The 24,233-nt window shown below is 37.3% G+C and overlaps 1 long non-coding RNA gene across 1 annotated transcript; it reads left to right on the top strand.

Moving 5' to 3' along the window:
• Positions 1-13,941: 13,941 nt before the first annotated feature.
• On the top strand, positions 13,942-23,709 carry LOC135327723 (uncharacterized). Its single transcript, XR_010388112.1, has 3 exons — positions 13,942-14,068; positions 14,254-14,366; positions 23,643-23,709. It is a non-coding gene; the product is annotated as an uncharacterized LOC135327723 (long non-coding RNA).
• The last annotated feature ends 524 nt before the right edge of the window (positions 23,710-24,233 follow it).

The raw sequence follows: 24,233 nt of genomic DNA, 5'->3' as shown, positions 1-24,233 counted from the left end.
TTTTTAATTATTATTACCATACTGAAAGTCTTAGTGGTACTGAACCTTCCATATGGTGCTGTCTTCACATACAATCGCTTCCAAATATAGCGTCATATTTAATTATAGGGTCTGGAACATCAGCTTGTAGGAATGTACTGCTTAAGCATCTACACTTAGCTGCACAGATGTAGGACGTTGCAGTTTACTCAAAAGCCCTAGTTTCTTCTTCTAGATATATCCATAAAAGGTGGTATTGTGTAAGAAATTGTGAGGGCAACGGGAAAGCCATAGAGCATTCTAATAAAGCTGAAATCATAGCAAAGATGTGGTGCACTTCATACATAATTAGGATAAAGTGCAGTTATCTCAAGAGTCCTTAAAATTACTTGTCATTTAAAAAAAGAAAAAATCCTCTTAAATACTTGGAACTGGCATAAGGTCACTAAAACAGAGCTCAACAACAGGAATTAAAAATAAGTCATTTCCATATTAATAGTATAATAGGTAGAAGCCAGATTCCCCACCTATGCCACTCTCAGCAGAGACAGGCCTGGGACAGTTGGGAAGAAAACGTAGGGTGGCACGGCCCCACAAAGCTGCAAAGCACTAACACTGCTGCTCCTTAGCCACTGCTGCAGGCTGTGATATGCCCTAAATCCCTTTTCCTGCAGCCGTATGTGTTTGCAGCTCATCGGGGATATGCTGCTAAGACAGACAAATGGTATTTAGCTGCAGAATAGTTTCTCACTTCTGTAACACCCCAGGAGGGGCCAAGTTCACAGCATATGAGGGTTTTGGTTCCTGTTCGCAGAGCCACCGTATTTTTGCATGGGTAGCATTGTAGTTAAGTGCCTATTTGGAGATTTAGTTAGAGGTGAAATCAGGCTTTCACTGGGACCATAGTCAAGTCATTTAGTCTCTCTGCAACTCAGTTGTCCAGGAAAAACCCAGATTATTTCTATGACTTAGTTACCTGCATATCCCTTTGCATCTTTTTTTCTGTGACAACTTCAAGGCGTAACATTAACTCAGCTCAAGTACAAGAGTAGTCAAAGGGCTTAGGTCAGTCCTAATTCCCATGCTCCCCCCTTAATACTTTTCTTTGCATTTGCCTGCGTCCCTGTGCTTAGGAGAAGACGTAACAGGTACCTTTGTGAAAGTCAAGGCATACAGGAGCATGGTGGCCTGAAGTAATCGGGTAAGTTGTTCATAAACAGATAGTTCAGCCTCCTAAATGTCAAACTGCTAATCCAGAAGTCATTGTTTGCTTTGTTTTGAGCCTGTGTCTTCTATCTGCAAATTCACTCATCTTACCCTCTGATGTTTTATTTATGTGGCTAGTGAATATAGGAGAGTTATTAAGGCCATTTTCTTGAGTTATATAGTTAATCCAGAATGTAATATATAAAATATACATGTAAAATGCAAAACACAGAATAGAAATAGTAGTCCTGTTACAACACACGTGGATCAAAGTCCTGCCTGGTTCCAAAGTCAGACTTACCTTGTACTAACATGCAGACATCTGAATGGTAGATGTAGTCAAAAGTGCTGCCTTTGGCTTTGAATAGAAAGGAGGCAGCTATTTTTTCTCCCCCGACATGGACTTAATACCCATATCCTGAATTAGTTTGCTTAACCTGAGTCCTACTGGCATTTCTTATGTGGCACCTATTGATTAACATAGTAGTATGGTAACCTGTTGGTCAGTATGAAATCTCATATCCCTTCTAGACTGAACAACTACAGTGGCAGAAGGTAAGGACAAAGTAAAGCTTCAGAGGTCCCCATACTTGCCAGGTGATCTCATCAGCACAGGTTAGCGACAAAATAACATACAACGCTCCTGGGGCTCTATTCACTCATGGATATTCTGTAAATTGTAGGTTTTTGTCTCCACCTCCATGCACCCACGGTCACATCCTTCCCTGATAATACAAGCAGAGCTCACAGTGAGACTGCCAGGAGCAAAGCGCAAGGTATTTTTGGTGGAGAGCCCTCTGCGCACTCAGTCATGTAAATGAGTGCTCACTAATTTAAAAAAGATGGGGAAACAATTGATATATTGTTCAACAATATCACTTACTCTTTAAAGAACAAATTCTGCAGGGTCAGATTAAAGAGACTTGGTGCCTGGTGGCTGGAAGGATCTAGTTTCCACAACACAGCAGTCATCACCTTTGAGCACAGATCACAGCTAAACTGAATAAAAGCAATAGCTGTTTTTCTCACTATCCTCTGCCATTCCCTCCCATAAATAGCAGATTTTTGTATGTTAATGTTTCTATTGTTTTAATATTCTTGTTTTCCTCATTCATATTCTAAGGTATTATTGTTAGTGCCAACTCATTTGATTTATTATTTAGAGGAAGCACTTGTTCAAAAAGTCAGCATTGGATATTAAATGATGATTGCTTGCAATGAATTTCTTCTTAACATCTGCAAAGACAATTTTGCCTTTTCTTCTTCCACTTAACTCTAAATGAGAGATCTTAAGCATAGTTAAATAGGATTCATAATATCATGCAGACTGAAAATCATCTTGAAATGGGGAATATGAAGGCGAAATAGTTATCACATACAAAAGCCTCTGAATTTAAAAATGGGAGAAGGAAAGAATGTTGTCTCTGGGTGTACATCAGTATGTCTGATTATCTTTGTGGTGAAGAGAGAGAAAACTCCAGGGACAGAGCCTCAGGTTTAATGGTGATATGGATCTGATGCATTAACTTCCTCTCTATTCACCAGCTTTTAAACTGTCAAAATTATTGCGTTAGTGTGTGATTAGCAATTACAAAAAAAAATGCATAAACTAAGACAAATATTTTTGTCTACTTAACTATGTGCTACCCGAAAATACAGCAAAATTATTGGATTCAAAAGAAATTTTGCACTGAATTGAGTAAACATTGGATCAAGTCAATGTTCATTCAAAAATTGTTTGCAATTATTATTTTTTGGTCAAACAAGTAACATTTAATTACTTTTTCATTGTGACTTTTTCGTTAGCATCAGCCTCTTGATAAAAAAGTAAGGTAATGCCTGCACATTAATTATCATTTTTACATAGCTGCTTTAAAAATTCTCTTGCACTTGAAGCTGCTGAAGGCACTTCATTTCATTATTCTGGAGAAACAAACATGAAAGTGGCTATAAATAAAGGTGCAATTTGAAAGTTCATTGCTACTAGTCACATTACAAAGATGGACAAAAGGAGCAAAAAGAGAAGTAAATTAAAGATTTAATTAAAGAAAATCAGCAAGAAAGCTGTTGAAACAAACAAGTATATTATTTTACAAATTTCCTAACATAAGTGTCTGAAGAGACTAAGCTTTTTAACATTGCTTTTGTGATTCTTTTTTGTAATACAATTTTTTTTCCCACAAATGGGAAAATACTAGTGTGTAGTAACCAAGTACATTCATGTCCTACTTCTTCATGAAAAAAAAAAAGACAGTTTTGGTTTAAAATAGCTGGCTCCTTTAAAAAGTACAGCCGTAGTGAAACACTGAAGCAGAAAATAGTTTCTGGCATAGTACGTAACATTATATTTTTGAATATATTATTATGAAGCTAATTGTCACAGAATTCTGTTTGAATTTTATGACACATCCTAACAACAGTGATATGAGCTGCAGAGCAGGCATTTCTTGTATAAATATTTTGTCCCCTTTCTCCCATACATTATGGCAAATCCTAAGAATAACCCTCGCTACTGTACATCTGGAAATCACAAATTGATTGTGCTCTCATTGTAAACCCCACAGTACCTTTCTGATAAAAATTTTGCAGGTACAGGCACATTTTATGCATGTATTAGAGAAAGGGGAAACGTGATAACACAAACTGTTTGGAAACTTCATAATTACAACGGAATTGGAGAAGGCCATAATAATAGATTTTGGCATATTTTTTTTCCTTTTATCCATAAAATGTCATTGTTTCACACGCTATCAGTATGCATGATGATGTGACATGACCTAAAGGATTTTTCAGCATTCATTAGACATGATTTTCTTACTAAGACAAGAATTCAGACTTAAACCTGCCACCTATGTCTTTTATTCAATACCATTACGTATTCCACATATGCCACACAGGTTGCAAAATATTATTCTGCAGACATTTCAGTGGATTTATTTTATATGTCTCTTCATCTTTCAGCTTGTCTTATTTTCCAAGGGCCATGTTGTGGCCTTCAAAGGAGATAACATTGATAACCAGTGTATTTTAGAAGTCTGTATGATTATTTTAAAACATGTAATTTTTAAGAAAATATTTTAGTGTGTACATGCATGTGACTATAAATTTTTGTTGTTCTTGTTCTTAGAGAGATTTTTAAATGGAGACAGGCTCTCATTCAGAAAGATACTAGTAAGCGCATGTTTATATCTCAGTGACTCCAGATTAAATGTACACTTATAAATATTCTGAACAGGGATACCTACCTGATGTAGCACCTGGTGGGAAAGCTGGTTAAGAAGAGTCAAGCACATAAAGAACCTTACATGTTTATGAGGCTGCATAATTATGACCTATATGAGTATTATTTACAGGCTGAAGGTAGGCAGCTTCTTAACGATAAAAGTGATGGGAATGTACAGCTGGCTCCGTACGCTGTGGGAAACTACAGATTATATTTCTAACTGCACGAGGACCAATGGTTAGAAAGCTTGGGCAATGTTTCCAGCCAAGAACAGGAGCAAAATGTGAAACTTCATAGGATGTCCTTGAACTGCATGTTGAGCTAGGACTAGGGAGCTTGGTGATACCACAGGGAAGCTTCATTTGCACAGGGCACTTGAATGAGACAACGATGGTTGCTGACCCAAAGACTATTATGGCTCCTCTGAGCACGTAGGGATCTGCTGTATACATGTGTACTCAGGGATGCTTTACATGTATCTCATAAATGAATTGACATACCATGACTTCTTTAAAAGAGACATTACAGTCTGTAGTGTAAATCTTTCTGTGTCCTCAGGTAAGTGACCATCTTGTCAAAGGCTGCCTCACCTGCACATCGCACCTGAAAGCTAAAAATGTTTATATTTTTGCTAGGATTTGGGATTTTCTTAAATCATTTCATTATTGTGCACTGGTTTTAAAACTCTGTTTCACGGTGAACTGATAACATCCAAAAATTAAGACATGAAACCAGCTAGAGAATTTTTGACATGGAAAAAAAAAAAGAAAAATAAAGTCCTGAAATCTGTAAGTCATTTATTTCTGTTCTGTACCTTAGCATTTCTATACAAATTACTTTCCTTTCCTTTTCTTCTCTCTCTCTTTCTCTCTCTTTTTTTTCTTTTTCCCTAAAGTGCTCCTGGGTTGGGTCCTTGCATGTGAATCTCAGCCTAGAGCTGATTCTTACAGTGGATGAATTATAAACTGCTTCATGATAGGGTTATAATGGAAATCCTGACACAGTCTTAAGTACAGTAGCACAGACTTGCTTCCCTGAAACCAAAATAAACTATATTTGCTTTCTTAAATGAGTTCTAGTAAGTCATCCCCAGCTTCTAAAATCTTGTGCGTTTCTTTCATTGATTCCCAATTGGAGTTATCTTTGTTGTTTTGAAAAGGATAGTCTAGAGTCTGAGTCTGCACTTCCAAGTTCTACTATTTGTTGCCTAAGGAGTACACAAAGGTTTAGATTGCATCTTTTCAATGCATTATGGCACTGCAGCCTAAAGCCAATACTTGTTTTTTTAACTGGCAACCTGCCTGTACGAATGGAGGAAGCAGATTGCCTCTTTGCTGAACACTTAGACAAGGTACTGATTTAACAACAGTGGACAAGCAGCTGGGAGCTGGGCTGTCAGCCTGTCACACACTGACAAATCTGTTGTTCATATTCAGGCAGGATGTTCCAGTTAGATTGCCATCAGTATCATCCATCTACCACAGGCATGCGAGAAGTACCAGCATCTCCTGCATACCCATAGACAAAATGCAGTTCATACAGCTTGCTAAGGGAATCTCAAGAAAACAACTAATTTGCTTTTTTGCGGTGGTCTTCTGCAGTAAGATCCGTAAGACAGCAGACTCGATTTTTGTGTCTCTCTTTGTTTCCTCATTTGGTATGCCAGAATTATGCGTGTAAATTGTTGGTTGCTCCAATTTCGTGTCTCAAGCATGAAAGGAAATCTCTGAATGGAGTCTTACCACTTTTTTTAAAGCTATGAAAGCTTTTCCAAAAGCCTGTTCAATAAAAATAGTCTCACTAAAACAGAAATGAATAAAAACAAAAATGGTGATTAATAAGTATATGCTGAAATAACATTCTTCTGGCTGCCAGAATATTTTTGAACATGTTTTCATATAGCAACTGGATATGTAGTACTAAAATAATACACTTTTGAGTCATGTCATTCACATAGTAAATCTTACTCTGTGACTAAATCATCAACTAAAACCTGTTTATCTATATTCATGTTAACCAGTCGGAGTCAATCTATATTGACATACCATATTTGGTTTGTATACAAGAGTGAGTGTGGGGAGGTGGTGTTTATCAAAGCTGTAGAATATGTGCTGTAATTATTTTATCACAGTTACATACCTACCTTTTTTTTAATTTGGAAAAGCTGCTTTTAAATACTCTGATTATATATTCAACAGATTATAGTTTTATATTTTCTGTCCGTATGTCAAAGTTATCCAATTTGCAGCCCCGTATGCCCTTTATCTTTTTCTGCTCTAGCTTCAGATCTATAATCCCAAAGCCCACAAAAAGAGCTCCTGAATTTAGCTGGGGAAAAAAGAACAGTACATCTGTATAATTTCATCTGAATTTGTCATCTGATTTTGCTGCTGCCTGTTCATCACCTCTGAGTGATAGAAATAACCCACAGCTTTCTCAAGGAGGTGATAGAAGAAGCAGTCCAGTTAACTTACTACTTATTCTCATAGTGGGATATACCATTTAAAATTTTTAGACAGACACCAGTGCAATTTAAAGCAGTATTGACTCTGAAAAGTGGTGCACCAGTTAAATTCTTAGTATTAATCTATACCCTTTTGCATGTTACCTTAATAATGTAAAAAAACCATAATGTGACATACCTTTATGTAGTGTGTAATTTGATCAGCTAATATCTGCAAGTCCTCTCCCAAACTTCTTCAATATAAAACCTTTCCTGATCAAGAAAGCCATTTACCTTCACTACATTTTTCACATTAAGGTTGAAGACCTTCCAGAAAACAAGACATTCATGTAGATTAGTTAAATTACTAATCTAAAAGGAGAAGAAGAATCTGACAATTTTCTGCCTTTCTGCCTTTTTTTTTTTTTTTTTTTTTTTTGTAGTAGTATGTCTCTCAAGAAGAAAGCTCATAAATAGAAAATAGTGTAATACAAAATATTACAATACGAAAGGTGAGTAAAAGCGTGCATAGAGAAGGCAGGCCAGTGATCACCTGCCTGTATTTCTTATGTAATATGCTGATGATTTTTCATTTTTAGAAATACTTAATTTGATATATATAATCTTTCGAATACCTTAAAAGGAATCTTGGTTATCACGCTGCACATAAAAAAGAATGGGAAAAACATAAATCTCTTTTTGTCATTGTTCTTTTTTTTCTTTTTTTCCTAAAAGTTATATTCCCAAATGTGAAAACTCAAAGAATTTCCAAGGGAAGAAACAACTTTTAAATTCATGAAATGTTATTATCTCATTTTGGGTCATATTGAGATGAGTGAACTACCTAGCAAATTTCCCAGATGATGAGCTACAGCAGTTTTTAATTTGTTAAAGTCTGCAACCATAGTTTAGTGCTTGGTCATTTAAAATAGCCCCCCAAGTTCATCAGACTCACAACATGGGCTGTAGACATAGAAAGTACAGGGATTTATAGATTCTTATTAAAAACATAAATAAAATCTCAGGGAATCAAACCACTTCTGTGGTTGAATGTGAATAAAAATAACCATGCTTTAAAGGCTTTCACACATGCTCACATGTCAGGGCTATGCTCCTACCTCTGTACACAAAGGTCACACCAGTTCCCTATCTTTATAAAATCTCTGCATCTTCTTTATTCTGCTCTGAAACCTCAGTGATTTTTGATTGACAGAAAGATTACCTAATAAACCTTCACCACAAACTAATTAATCACTGTGAATACAACACTAAATTGGCAAGCATAAAAAAGCAAATGAGATGGGTGTTGAAGACTGTTTTCAAATGACCTTAGTTAAAAGCCAAGTACAGAGTGCTGAAAGCATCAACAATATTGTGCTGCTAGTAAACTTACTTCTTCACTAGAGCTGCCTGCTTATAGGAAGCATGGGAGGGAGAGATATTAAGTCATACCATTCATTATTGCGCAAACAATTACTCATTTTAATTGGTGTGAACACAGTAAGACCAGGAGCGCACGGGAAATCACCTCTTTGGAAAGAACTTGTCACAAAGGCAGGATTGGGCTCTGTTTTGTCATTCTTCTGCATTCTTTTTGCAATTATTAATTGCAAATATTTTTCTCAAAGGAAAAATGTCATTGTAGTTATTATCCTGAGGTAGAAATTTCAGTGTACCCATGAGCCGAGGTTTTATTTTACTGCAAAGGGTTGGCATTGTAGCAATGTAACCAATGCGTTTCCTCTGGTCACACAGGCCCCGAGAGCTGTAAGAATCCCTCTTCCCCACACACAAGTTTGACAAAGATAAAGTCACCACAAAGTGATATTCCTGTCAAGTTTATCAGAGTCTGAGGCTTAGGTCAATATAAGATCTCAGTTCTCCACTTTCTTTTTTCTTTTCTGATGATTGAATACCACATACAGTCTTATTTATGGCTCAGATATAGGGTATACCAGCCTTACCACAAGAAATACAGTTGTCAATTTTTTAAGCCTTGAAATTAAAGACAGGAGAAAGCTCTGATAGTTTTTATCCTGCTCAGATTGCTCCCTCCGTTCAGGGAGGCTAATATCAGGGATTTTGTCTGGGCAATCTCTGCCAAGGTTGAGAGGTACAACCCCCCCAGGAACACGTTATCTTTAATAGAACAACTACCTCTGTTGCTAATTTATTTTCTTGTACATAGCTATTGAAGGGTTAGTTTTTTCTCGCAGACAAAGATGACCGTATTTGCAGGAGTGGCCATGGGAAGAAGGCAAGCTTTAGAAAATGATGGAATGGATTGTAAAGCCTTAAAAGTGAAGAGGAACAGAGTAAAAAAATTTGAAAGTAAATTAAAAAATACCACAGTAGCGAACAAAAACAGTGTGAAGGATGCTACAGTTTTTTAATAGCTGATGTTGGAAGCAGAGATTCCTGTTTCAGTCTATAGATACAGCCCCCTAAAATCTGTTTCTGTATTGTCTTTCGTCTATCTTCTGTGGCGTATCCTGACTTAACATCACTGCTGTGTCTCATTAATGCGCTGTTGTTTCACCCATTCATCTTAAAAGCAGAGGGACATAGGCTTTCTTCCCTGCAGCTTCCAAACAGGTATCTGCATACCCTCTCAGTGTTTTGCTAACTTTTTCTGTTTGATCTTTTGCTGCTTCTCCAGGAAAGAACAATTCCTTTGTAAGCAAATGGACATTGCCTCTGTGTACCACATATCTGTGAGCATCTAGGTGTAGTGATTAATGTGAATCTCGCTGTTACCCTTGCTTTTCCCATTCATCCATGAACATTTGGATTCTCCTTAAAATAATAACTTGAAAAATCCAATTTTTATCCTTTGATTTATTCTTGCTAAGTCCCTGGTTCATGATTTGATTGATTTGTGAATTCTTTATTTTGTAAATTATTCTAAAATCATACGGGGGCGGGGGGTAGGGGACTAGACGATCATGGGTTCTTCCCTCTCGTTACAGCTGAATGGACACTGACCCCTCCACTCTTCGATATCCCAATACCTCACTTGTTCAGCAGGGTACAGTTTGTGTGGCTGGCTCTGAACAACACTTCATCTCTATCTCAAAGGAATAAAGCAAACCTCCGATACTGCTATTATCCCATTCAACTTAGTGGGACTACAAATGAACATAGAAGGGCTCAGGCGCAATGGGTATTCGTAAGATTGAAGCCAGCTTTAATTTTAAACAGGGGTCAAACAAAGCTCAGTCCGAGTGAGACTGCCAGCTTTTGTCACAGCATTTTCATCTTTTGTCCTCTCTCAGTTACTCATTTTGCTTTCGCCTGAGCATATACATAATTTGTGTCTCCTCTTGCCGCGGTGGTGGGTCTGCCCAGCCTGTCTCGCGACTGGCGTGGTGGCTTGCTGGTCGGTCTGGGCAGGAGCGAGCTGTCTGGTCTACTCGAAACCTGTCTGCTGAGCTCCAAACGTAGACATCGCGGTTCACAACAAGCAGCAGCAGTCGCCGCCACTGCTTCCAGAGATTTTAATGAATTGGCTGCTGTTCTCCAAACCACTTATTTGCCTCCTGCAGCCCTCCCTCCTCTCTCGATCTCTTCCCCTCCCCACTTTTATCCTAGCTGCTTAGAGGCAGCGGAGGGGGGGAGAGAGAGAGAGAGAGGAATTATTTATTGTGTGCCTGTTGAAAATGAAAGGCTTTTACATTTTAATGAGCACTAAATAGGAGCGAGGAAATATTGTTCATTAGCTGTAATCTGTGGAATTGCTTGAGTGAACTTCCTTTGGAGGCCGCTTTAAACGGTTCACTCAAGTAAAGCAGTTTGTATGGTAATTAAGGGAGCATTTTTCTGTCAACATCTGTGCTGCTATTTATAACGCTGAAGGTATCTTATTACTCCACCAGAGAAACATTAAAGAGGGTGGGCAGAGGGGAGGTTGTATTTTATTTATATATATTATTACTGTTTTCTCTCTTCAAAACCTCTCCCTTTTCCTTGTTTCCTTCTTGCTTTCCTGTTCTCCTTTCTCTCTTCCCGACCTCCCCTCCCAATTTTCCAAGAAAAAAAATCCTGTCCACTCTTTCCTGATAGTATGGGTTATCATTCCAACACCTTTCCATTAATCATACCCTTTGCTCAGCAGCGAGGCAGGGACACTCAAGCTGCTGGGCAAAAATGAGAGGGCCTGAGTCTTTGGAAGCCATTCCTCATCCCCCATCTCCCCACAGTAAAACAGATGCCTTTTGGCTGCATTGTCACAGGGTCCCCAGAGGGGTCACACGACACAGCCCCTTTCTCCCGTGCATCCCACCAGCAGCACTGTTATACTAAGCCCAGCCCAGTCTATTAGCGGTCTTCAGTGAGGAGAACGAGGGGGCAGGAGGGGATAGGGAGAAAAAGTCTTTCTAGGTTACAGAGAGAAACAACTATTCAGTGCCATTATGTCACGGAAACTTGAAGCTGGTATTTTGACATTGCTGCTCTACGGCTTCTCGGGAGAAGAGTTTGGTTATAATGAAGGAACCTGTTTTTTACGCACAGAAATAGAATTTATTATTTGTTTGTTTTCATTTGATAACATCAATCATTTCAGCCCTGACCAGATATACTATAATAGCACAATAAGGAGCCAGCGTCAGACAGGTACAGTTTTACCCTTCCTTTTTCCTGAATACATAAGTATGAAGTTTGCACCATTAATGCATCTCATCACTTTGGCATATGAGAAATTATATCCTTAAAAGTTGAAATTGCTAAGGCAGACGTTCCTGTTATATAATGCTGCTAAGTTAGAATTCAGACAAGGAATGAAGGAGGCCTCTCTCAGACCACTTGGCTCCAGGTGATTTCCAAAGAGCAGCAAGCCATCTCCCACTATGCAAGTGAGTAACTCTCCCTTTCCCAAATCTAAACATCTTCCTCCTCCCCTTTCTCATATTCCGAATGTTTCACTTGCGCCTCTGCTGCTTTAATTCTCTTTTTATGCCTCTGACATCAGTTTCTTCCTATCTCAAAATAAATCCAAATCTGGGGGATATCAGATGGGGTTTTTCTTTGTGTTTTACCTACATACTAAGAAGGTTTCAAACAAGAGAAGGGGACAGTGCATTCAGCACTGTGGGGATTTTGCCTGTTTTAATAAAAAGGAGCTCACAATGTATCTGGAAAAATGCATGAGGAAAAGCAAGAAGCAGAGTTAAAGCTTGCTAGAATGCACAAAAACATTGCTCTACAGAAATTAAATATGCTGTGCCAGAGCCAATAACTTTTATAGATTTTTCCCTACCTGTAGCGAAGGAAAAACATAAATGACTATCATAAAAGTAAACATTAGAGATAGAAAATCCCTTTTACAGCATTCAGTCCATCTTTCTGCCAATAACAGGTTGTTCCCTGTAGCATATTTCTCTAGTGATGCCTCCAATCTAGTGTTAAACATTTCAAGTGATCGGCCTTTCTGTTCCCTTGGGAGACAGTCTGAAAGCTTAGCATGTTTCAATGTCAGGAAGTTTTTCTTGGCAACTTTAATTTTCCCTATCTATATTTCTTCCCACTGGTCTTGGGATATCCCTATAATTACTTTCCTTTCTTTCAGTGTTCTCATCAGTGTTCATTTGGAGGTACTTGCATCATAATTTGGCATCACCATTTATTTCATAATTCTGCAGCAAAAAATCCAGCTACAGACTTCTTTGCAATCTTGGCTGACAGTTTAAGCTATAGGTAGCATTTCCTTAATATTTGTATGCTATTTATAGTGAGACAGCTTATCATATCATTTTAGCAGGAATTACCAGACTCAATATCACTGTTCTTTTATTTTAATGGGGAACCAAATCACAAGACCCTGACATCTGCTATTTTTGGTAAGGGGCCAGCACTGGTATTCGAAACAGGAAAGCACTTCCAAAGAAAAGAATTACAAGCAGAAGCAGAACAAATACTGGAGACCAAAACTGTCCAACAAGCAAGAAAGGCCTCAAAACAAAGATGAGAGGTTTCTCAGAAGAAAGCAAATGAATGAAGGCCTCTCATACAGAAACGCAAAATTTACCTGAGGGTAGAGAGCACTTCTAGTCAACTATAAATAGAAATTTGCCTGAATCAGCAGTACAAATATGTGGACCCCTTCTGAAAGATCTAAATCATGCTTAGTGTTTACCCGCAAAGCATATCAGAGAGGCTCTCAGCACTCTCGCAGCTCAGCTAATGGATATTCAGGTGCACATCCACTTACAAATTGGGATCACAACAAAGAGCTAAAGGCCATTTCACAGGGCTGAGGAATTTGCTCATGAGTTGGAGTCTTTCCATGAAATCACTGGCAGGAAAAGTAGAGGCTTTCTGCCATGATCCTTGTAAATATAGACCTGCATCTTCCAGGCATGAGGAAGAGGGGAAAAGTAGTCCAGTTTGTGACACATTAGAGTGTCTGAAAAAATAAAATTTGGTCTGGATTTCAGTATGTCTGATTAACGGTGTGATGCATGCCAGAGCGTGGCCCCTGGAAATTTTGTCTACGTGGTTTCTTTTAATATTTGGAGTCTAGGTGAAATGCCTGTTCTGCAGGCTGATAACTATAATTGGACAATCATCTCCCTCAGAGTACCTGAAACCACAACAGACATTATAATTTTCCAAGTAGCACTGAGAAGAGACATGTTTAGTATATATTTAGTATATATGTTTGACACAAAACATTTCAGGGTTCAGCTTGAAGAGAGATTCCTCCTCATCTGTTGCATGATTCAAATACTAGAAAAGAAAAAAAGAGAGGCATTCTGTTAAAAAGCGTGAGCATTGCTGGGAGCAAAGCAACACAGCTTGTATCTCTGCTAAACTGGAGAAAAATAGCTTGATTACTAATCATGAAGTCATTTGCTTACAGCCAAGGGACAGTACTAGATTATCATGTCAGACCTTCTGTATATCACAAAACTTTAAATTTCCCTGTATTTCTTGTAATGAGCCTAATAATTCAATTAAGCATAACTTTCAAAAGTTACCCAGTCTGATTTCGATACATTAAAGAGATGGAAAGTCTTGATTGTTTCATCCACTATGCAATCATTTTCATTGTCTAATTTTCTTTAATGTTTAAACTTTTTGGCTACTTTTCAGCTAAACATACAGGACTGGAGCAGAACAACTCCAGAAGAAATGTAATGACCTCCATCCGGTGACAAGCTGCTGTAATGCTGGAACTGTATGATCTGCCAGTAAAGAATTAAAAAAAAATCTGCCTAGTAAGTAGTTACCCATATCTCTTATGAGCTACGTTTTGTTTATTTTTTAATAAGCGGCAAATTCAGTCCAGTTGTTAAATACCTCTTATTTAAAAGGCCTTTCAGTGAAAGAAGGTACCATGGTACACAAAAGGCAGGAGTGGAGAAATATAAATCTGTATAGTAATTGTTCATTTTTTCCTCAGTTATATTACTGGTTGCGAGATGCCAATGAGAGCAAGGAGAACAATGAGAGCTGCCCAATGAAGAAACAACTTTGAAGCATAGGAAAATACTCCTATTTTTTATTCATATTATGGTAAGTGAACCGTATTTTAACATCTTCCTTCCCTCCTTAATTGTGATAACATTGTTTTTCCCAGCACTGTAAGTGTAGCATTATACTGTGTCATGTAAAAGGCAGCCTTACAGGCAGCTCTGGCTCTGAATCATCAGTGCATCTCTCTCCAACAAAGAGCTTACTTACATGCTTATCTTTAGGTATGTGTAAGTTCTACTTGATCTCAATGGAATTTAAGCTCATGGAGAAACTTTAATGCTTTGCTGAGTGGAAATGCAGTTTAGTATACGCTTAAGTATTTTTTCTCAAGTGGCTTACCCATATATAAGGCTTCTTAAAAGGCCCTTCTGAGTTAAAAATACCTGAAGTTCTTTCTAATGAGGATCTATAGCATTCTGCTCAAGGTAATCAAGAATCATAACATCACATATTTTAAAATGTTTATCATAAAGAAAAGGGTTACATTATAATAAGCACAGGTTAGAGTGAAAGATAAAAATAGACAAGGATTATAGAAGAACAGAAATACACAGGCCTCTCTTAATGAACTTCTTCCTTTATAACCTTGCCTTATCTATACCATATATACCTATAATCTCTTTAGGGCAAGGATTCATCATTCTGCATGTGTATGAAATACCTAATGTGGTTTAGTGTGCATTTTAATATTTAATAACAGATCATTTTACATGGGTGTTACAGACCTTATTGCTTTAATACTATTTTGGTATTTATTGAATATCTGAAAATACAATAGATGCAGACACACAGGCAATCAGATAACACAATCATATATATACTCTAATCATAGTATTTCCTGCAGATCAAAAACATTCTTCTGGTTACTTCTGAGGCTTCCCAGCAGTGCAACATCGTAATGCAATATTAGCACATGACAGGGCATGTTTCAGAGGTTCATTAATACATGCTGTAAGATGTGCAGCCTCATGCATCCAGTCACCTGAGGCGTGTATTAATGGACCATTAAAACATACCCAGGAGTGTCTTAATGGTATTACAGTATGGCTCTGCAATTTTTAATTCAACTTTTTTATAAAACAATTCTTTTCAATAATACTCTTATTATATTGTGAAACCTCTTCTCTATCCAGAAAAGAAAGGGCTTTTGTGACCTATGAATAAGAAGACAGCAGGACATGCATCTAAATACCAGTTTTCCTACCATTTTAATACACTTCCTTTTGATTTTGTAGTTTTATATGTAGGACAGTCCTGAGGCTTGATTCCCATTTTTACGTACAGAGAACTGCCATTCATAATTTCATACTAAATCCTATGTGATCACATACTACAAGCTATGGAACAAACCTTATCCTCACATGTTGCTCTCTGCATTCTTTGAAAGTCTAAAGCAGCATGAAGAGCCTGGAAGTACTTGAATGTGGCTAGAGAAGATTTCTTCAAAGACAGTGCTTTGAAAGAAGGCCATAGGCCAGCTTTCAGAAGGTTCACTACGCCCTCCAAAACAAAATATGGTCTCAGGTCAATTGTAACATTACATTCTAATATTCCCATTATACTTCTATCTGTTTGTTTGCTTGTTTATTATTTATTTCATGCCATGGCATTTAACTGAAACCAGCAGTCATTTTGAAATGGAACATTGCAACATATTGTTCAGAAGATTTAAATTATATATTAAAATATTGTTTTTCCATCTTTCTGTCTAAAAAGCTATTTAAGCAAAGTTAGCAAATATTCACAGATTGTTTGCCCCTCACTGAATTAGTTTTCTGACAGACAAAGTTGCAGTGGAGCTCAGCACTTAAACTAGCATAGCTTACGGCTGTGCATTAGTCATCATCATCATAATAGAATTACATTTTTATTACATATGATCCACCTCTAAAGTATATAAGTACAGTGAGCTGCAGTTTGTAAAAACTAGCACTGCTTGAACTGCACTTTTCATTTGCAGTGCTAGAGGAGGAACATCAGAATTACACCAGGTTTAGCTGCAGCACCACCACCTCAGACTGTAAGCTCATCAGGTCATAAATCCTTGATGCTGATCTGTGCATGGGCAGAAGGTCTGAAAGGCTATAGTAGCTGAATCATTTGTGCAATATTGTGTAGACCTGGGACTTTTATTTTTTCTACCTCATTTCTATGAGAGCTAGGCTACTTGTCAGTCTTAGAGCAGGAAGATTTGACTGAGGGAAATAATATGATAATCTACAGCTCTCATTATAACAACTGGTTGGATTTAAGAGCTTTTTTTTTCCTGTTCTTCCTTCCACACACTGATTTTAAGCACAGGGAGTTTTATAAGAAGCTTTTGTGAAAGGACGAAGAGGGGACAGGGCAAGGGGTAGTTGTTCCCTTTTTTTTGGTTTGGTTTGGTTTTTGGATTGAACTGGATAAAGTGTTACATTTCTGTGTCTGCAAATACAAAGAAGAGAAACTATTATGAATATCCCCATTCATCAACATATAGCCTGTAAATTCAAAACCCAATGACTCAAGTCTTATCAGGGCTGATGGTTTTGATGGTTTCAGTGCTGGATGTGATAGTATTGTTGACGACTGTCTTACAGGATAAGCTTGTATTCTTCCTTATAACCAGATTTTCCAGTTGTGTAGAAATGTCTCAGAATTACACATGTACTGAAATTTCCCATGTTACGTATTTTTTTCAAGGCTGAAATTATATATACATATAATCTACAAAATACTTAGAATAATGTAATCCAATTAGAGAAAAACAGATTTTTTTGGACCAGCAACTAGAGACTTCACCAGTTAGGCATGTACAATTAAGAACTGCAGTGTTTAACTTTTAGTTACATGGCTGTCAGAATGAAATCTTATTCAGCATTAAACACCTCATCTTCCTATACAGTTAGGTAAAAGGCTACATGGTCCAAAAGAATTACCCCAAAAATGAGAGAATAGTGTGGGAAATCCAGTAGATCTAATCAATAACAATCAATAAGCAAAGAAGTATCTATCTCTGAATTTAAAGGACAATGGAACTAAGAGAAGGAATTAAAAGCAGAGGATAGAGAGGCTATGGAAAAGGACAGTCTGTATGGGAAGGGGCCGTGAGAATCAAGCCTGGGGAAAGCAGGCAAAAATATGCTTCCATTACTGCATGTTTTCCTCCTCTGCCCATGAGAGTCTGGATGTTTAGTCTTAAACTTTACTTAAAAGAGGGCCACTACTACTTATAGTCAGGACACCAAGATCTGTCTGTGCTTATGCAACCTTAATTCAGTCCTTACAGCCAGAAAAATAAATACAATATGGTTTTACCATAGCTAGCACTGTTACACTGCTTCCGTTATATAAGCTAGTTAAATTTAGATTTAGCTCTGGCACTGTGCAGCTTAGGCAGAGTCATGAGCATGAGCTAGGGAACTGCCTCTCCTCCTCCCAAGCCTTGCTGTGATGGAGTCAGGAGATAAGAGCACCGGCACATCAGAAAGGCTGTGGTGAGGAAGGGGACCAAAGGCCAAGTGACTTTCAGCTGGGGAGATTGCTGTTACCTTTCCAAAAGTATGGGAGTGCTTGCCCTTAAAAAATAGGGAGTTATATAGAAAATAAATGAGAATATCATGCATACATTGATCATTAAAGTCAAGTCATAATTGTTATAGTCAGTAACTAATGGAATCATTAACAAATATTTCTACAACATTTAGAAAATAAGAAGCACCAAAGTGCCCTATGCAGCTAAGTACTATTTTTAATATTATGATAAATGATATGGGTATCACATCCCCCAGAAAGCGCCATTTATCTCTAGAGCAGTTTCAGAATAATTTTTGTAGGTTTTTTAAGCACTTCAGGAGAGAGAGAGACCTATTACGTAGCATAATATGTAAGATACTACTACCCTGATTGATACAGTTCTGCCAATATAGCTGGTATTTGACATACATATTATATGGCTTCCTCTAAGAAGGTCACTGATTAGTTAGGCCTCAGAGTTGATACTGAAGTGAATATTTCAATATTGCGGTTTTTGACAAAAGAAGTAAAATTTAAAATATGGCATTGCTCAAAATCATGCTTTGTATGCAAGTGCAATTCAGAAATAGCAGAATTCAGATTCTTATCCAGAGCTGGCATTGACCAAACACCAAGAATTGTTATCTGCGTTTTAGTTTCCAAAAGTAACTTTTTAGGCAAAATGGCTTGGTCCTAGATTCTGTTTTAATGAAAGCAAGAATGTCAGAAGTTAGTTAGCCAATTTTCTGCTTTTCAAAAATTCTGCTGGTTTTTACTGATTTGTAGATGAAGGAGGTGTGAAATTTCATAACGTTTGTTTGTATTAAAATTCCCTTTTCTCCCCAGTTTTGTTTCAGCTTCTCTAAAAATAGAAGAAGAAAAAAGAAGTATTCAAATTCTGATTCCAATAGGCTGCAGTAAAAAGTTTGTAAAATGCTGCCTTATGATGTGTTTTGAGGCTGATGCATTATGATAATGATGCATAAAATTGCTTTAACTTGTTCTTTCAAAGGCTTTGCCATTCCCTCTGACTGGGGAAGCTATGTCATTGATACGATTTGGTGTCTCTCCTGACAAGACTTAGCAGCAGCTGGGTTTAAACTTGGAGTAACCACAGGGTTGGCTGGCTTATCTGGTGAGCTTCACAAGATTTTGAGCTTACTATTCCCTTTCATACAGAAAGCAGATATGGGTATGACAGGACGAAAGGAAATGATCCACACAGCAAACAGTCTTGCCCTGGACATCACTGCATTGCAAAGTCTCAACAGAAATTATTTTGCGTTGCTACAAATAGCATCACACTGTGATATATTTGCTTTAATAGTCATGAAGAAACTATGATTTTACTTGTTTGCTTAAAGGACACACTATTGCATTATAAACAAGAAGACAACGACAAGAATGATCCCTCTTGAAAATGTGTTTCTAGAACAGATGTGTGGGAGGAATAGAAAAACAGACTGGAAAATATTTAATAAATTGTCTTGAATCTAGCACTGTTGTTATTGGAACAGCATAATAAACTAGCAAGGTATCCCTGGGAAATTCCTTCACTGGCATTGCTTTAACCTACATTGAATGAAATCACTATGGACACTGGCACTTAAGCAGCAACTACTAACAAAAAGTAGATGGGACGTGAGAAGAGAAAATCAGAGTATACACACACACAAATGTTGACTGCCATCTGGCACAGATGTCATTTACTGCTGTTCATGAATCAGGAACCAGTTAAATTTAACATTTTTAGGACTCTATCTATCCTTGTACAAAGCTAGGTAATACAAAAATTATTCTTCACATAGTTGTGTTTTAAACTATATGGTTCATTGTTTTTTGAACAGGAATTCTTGAGTTTTTTTATCGGTCTAGTATTTAGGTTTAGGCTAATATTCTAAATACATGAGTGTTATAATATCTAATAGTGACATAAATTAAACAAGTAATTTTCCAGTAATAGAATGTGTGTGAATCACAGCTGTTTTTTGAAACCAAGATAGCAGGATTGTTAGCTGAGTGATGAATTGCCGAATGTGTTTTTTCACTCACTGGAAGGAAAGTGGAAGTTTTCAGCTTAATTTCCTAGAAAAGCATGTGTAAATTCTTTTTCTTCTAAAAAGTTTGTTTATTTTTCCAGATTATCTGTGAATATAACATTATATAGGGTTATATAGCTCTATTTGTATATTGTAATATATATTATATTACATACCATGAAAAAAATATACAGCAGAATTGCAGATAAAATCCTCTGTTTGCATTTTAATTTTTGGAGTAACGGTTGCATGATTACAACAGCCAGTGGTTAAGTAAATGCCCTCTGTGCAACACTGTCCTATAAAAGCAAAGCCCTGAGCACGTGAACTCTTTATTAGCTGAAAATGAACTTACTGAGGCATCATCATTAATAATGTCCATATGCAACCTGCTTATTTTGCTTATATGTAGGGCCATTTGAATTTAAACCATGTGAAGCATCCTAAATGGGTGGTAACATATACGAATTTTATTAAAAATTGATTAATTTTGAACTATAACCCCTTGAATTGATGTTGTATCTGGATTTTTTTTAGTACAAAAAAAGGTGTTTTCATAAGTTTGTTTTAGAGATCTAGGTCAAGAAACAAAATCATAATTTTTTTTCTAAAAGGAAAAGAAAATGCTGTTTAAACATGAATTCTGGCCTGCAGATGAGATAATGACGAAAAACAGAGCAGTGGGAAGGGAATAAAATCAGAAGGAGGCACAGTCGCTGTGTCAGTTATAAAGCCTTTTTAAAACATGGTTGCTTCTAGAATTATACTGTTAGCATTAACTACTCTGCTAAATGTAATTTCAGAGCAGCTTGGCTATGCTGGGACCAATAATGTTTCAGCAGATGTTAACAGTGAGGGAATTTAAAGATTACGGAGTTTCATGGGTGTAGTAAAGCTGCAGTGGGAACAGAAATATTACCGTAGCTGTTATGTTCTGAGTGCACCACATTTACTGACAAGTAATACATGAGTGATAGTGAGGACCCAGGGAACAGAACTTTATACTTACTGGTCAGCAGCCTATAAATTCCATAAATTAAACAAAGTTTTATGTATTTTTCATTTCTTTTCAGAATGATCATCTCTAAGGACCCTTGTTTCATGTTAATTCCATTGACAAAGCATAGCTCTGGCTTTCAGCATTTTTTCATAAGGGTATTTCCCCAAATACATATTTCCTTTCTCTTCCTCCACTGCCCTCTACCTGTAAGGTTTTCCCAGGCAGTACTTTCTCCTCAGTGATCCTTCTGACTGGATCAAACCGTGAGGGTCAACAGACTGGCACCCAATACCAGCTTGTTCAGAGGCAGACCTTTCCCAAAATGCCCTTTTTTCTAGTGTTGCAGCCATTTTGCTTTGTACATTGCTTCTGTGCATGATCTCAAGACAAGGAAACAATTATTATGGCTTACTGAGATTGCTAAAAATTTACAAATTAATGGAAAAGTTAGTATCTTTTAATAGGCCTGCCTAATACTCTGAATCTCCAGATCTGAAACATAGAAGGTGAACTACAGGAATATGGCTATTGACACCATGCAACAACTTCCAAGAGAGTTTTACTAATTTATGGTGTGGGGGTAAACAAAGTGGCCAAATACTATACACTGTAAGATGTGAAGTGTGTGTCCATCCCCAGATCTAGCTACAGAGACAGGGTATGGGTAGAGTACATATTATCAAGACTAAGCATGTGGAAATCACAGCTACTGTGCATAGACTTGGTTAAGTAAAGTGTTATGTTGAATTAATTTAAAATTTTGTTCAGTTAATATTTATCTGGTGTTCAGCTTTTTGAATTGTTCCAGTCAGCAACAATATTATTTACCAGTTCAAGAGGCATGAACTTGGCTTTTCAGAGGAATGAAGAAAAGAAACAAAATTTGTGCTATTTTCTATTGAAGAATGAAATAGACTATAGTTTAGAGTGAAAGTCTCCTAGATTGTTACAGAAGGAAGTCTGGGAGGATGTAATTAGTCCATTCACATTTTAAAGACATGCTTTCATAGATTATACAGGGTCTACTGACTTCTTTTGTACTTGCAGGTTGGGTATCAGGAGGAAACAGGTGTACCTTAGTCAGCTTTCTCCATCGCAAAGTTCAATACAAGGTGCCACCGATACAAATGGTCCCTCTCCAGGACCTCTCCTGCAAAGCGCATGGCCAGCGTTGGCACTACCATAGACCTCGGCCTTCTTGAGTCAAATGTGTTTATAAAAGAAAGCAATACAGTAGCAGTAGGGTGCTTGCTAGGAATGAAGACACCCGCATAGCAGACTACATAGTGAAAGCCTTTTTATTTTGATGGCACTCTTTCACTGTCTATCATAAACTTAGTGAAGCAAGCTTTCTCTATCCAGCTCTCCTTTTATTGGGCACAAATCACTCCTGACAGGAGGTTTTATGCCCAAATCCGTTTACTGTCCTTGTTGGTAGTCTTTAAATTAATATTTATAAGCTGAGAGAGGCCTAAAAGGATGCAGCAGTAAAATATCTAAATGCTTCAGTTTGGCTTGAGCTGATTTTCTCCTTCTCGACCACTGACTTTCCTTAATTACTAGTGACCCAGGCAAGTATTGTCTCTGCTGCTCCAAGCCCACAAATCACTGCCTTTGATAGTCTTGTGGCTGACAAAAGGAGATGTTCAAAGCAGACTGGTTTGTAGGATATATTGGATGAAGAGGTGTGGGTATAGGAGGAAGAGAAATACAAAGAAATTCCTTCAGAGAGGTATCTTAAGAGAAATAACTACAAGTTGAAACAAATTACTTGGCTATGAGAAAAAATGAACACCATTTGAATTGGCAAAAGTATGAAATTTAGCTGCTATAATTTTAAAAAGAGTGGGAAACAAACCAGAGGACATACTAAGCTCAAAAAACCTCAAATGAGCATATTCAAATCTTGAATGGATGATATATACACACACCCTCAGCAAAATGACCATTTTCATTAAATCAATATGAAGGACACTTCTTTTGCATATCAAAAACTGTTGGGCAAGCTGAAATTAGAACAAAGCTGATTAAAAATAAAATCTTGTTGCATTCAATCTTTTCCTCCTTTTTGTTACTATTTCATTTTTTTTCCTTGATGTCTCACTTCTGTCAAAGTAGGTGAAAGGTGTACAACAGAATAAAAGCAAATATAATAAAAACCTAATCAGCTGTCACCACCTTAGTACGCAGCACATAAAAATAGTGAGGCTGACTAGACTGGAAAAAAGTAGAGATAACAAATGGTGGAGCCCTCTTAAAATATCATTATAGGAAAAAAAAATCATAAAAGTGGAGAGGGACAAAGGAGTCTATCCTGCAAATAGTGAAGTACCCTGGTCCTGGATCAGATAAAATTTTAGCACATGAATCATCTTATGATTACATGGGAGGATCCCTAAACAAAAGGTATCAGACAGCTATCCACACAAGCTGCAGTGGATCTAAATCTCCATTGTCTGTACACCTTGCAAAATCCTTTTCGTAAGGAATGAATGAGAATTTTACTTTCCTCAGGTAACAGAGAGAAACAACAGAATACAGTTTGTAATACAATCACTGAGAGAAGCAATTACAGCTCTTTCTAATCTGCAACTAGCGTCTTAATATCCACTAGTTTTCTGACTGCAAGGAATGTCTAAAAGGTGGATAAACGCATATCCATTTGGTTTTGCAAATGAAGCCATACACCACCCTATTCTATTTACTCTGCAAAGACTAATTTGGGGACATAAATGACAATTCTTGCTCAAAGCCTCTTTTTAATTTTTCATACATTTGCAGGTTGGACTGGTTATGCTTGACCAAACTTTCTTCTATATCCTTGGCTGTTGCACATCTGAGCATATTGGTAAGTGTTCACTGCTTCCATTCCCAGGGGAGCTATACTTCATACACGTTATATTCACATACTGCAATAGGATGCACTTGATATGTGGGAAGAAGATGGGAAAATAAACCATTAATTCTTCAGTAACTCAAAACTATTTTTCTTTTGTGTTCAAAAGCCTAAGCTGCCTCAGGTAGTCTTCAAACTTCTTTATAAAGAGTGCTCCTGCCAACTGAGATAGCTAATGAATATAACAAGCCTACACTTACAATTATAAAAAAGACACAATTATGCATTCTATTAGAATGGCTCAGACTTCTCCTAATTCCTATTCTTCCTGAACAAGATAAAATTCTAAGACTTGTAGAATAAGCTGATCATCTGCTGAGGGCAACTAAGTCCCATATAAGTCTCTCTGCTCTTGGGTAATCAAGCATTCAAAGTGAGTCTTTTTAGAGCTTAGAAGGAGATGGCATTTGGGCACCTGGGCCAAGTAGCCAGAATCTCCAGACACAAAGACGTATGAATGAAATTTGAGGCAGGAC

This window comes from Dromaius novaehollandiae, chromosome 3, assembly GCF_036370855.1.
Source record: "Dromaius novaehollandiae isolate bDroNov1 chromosome 3, bDroNov1.hap1, whole genome shotgun sequence".
NCBI classification, from domain to species: domain Eukaryota; kingdom Metazoa; phylum Chordata; class Aves; order Casuariiformes; family Dromaiidae; genus Dromaius; species Dromaius novaehollandiae.
Note: the sequence above shows the minus strand (reverse complement) of the source record. Positions and strands in the feature narration are given on the sequence as shown.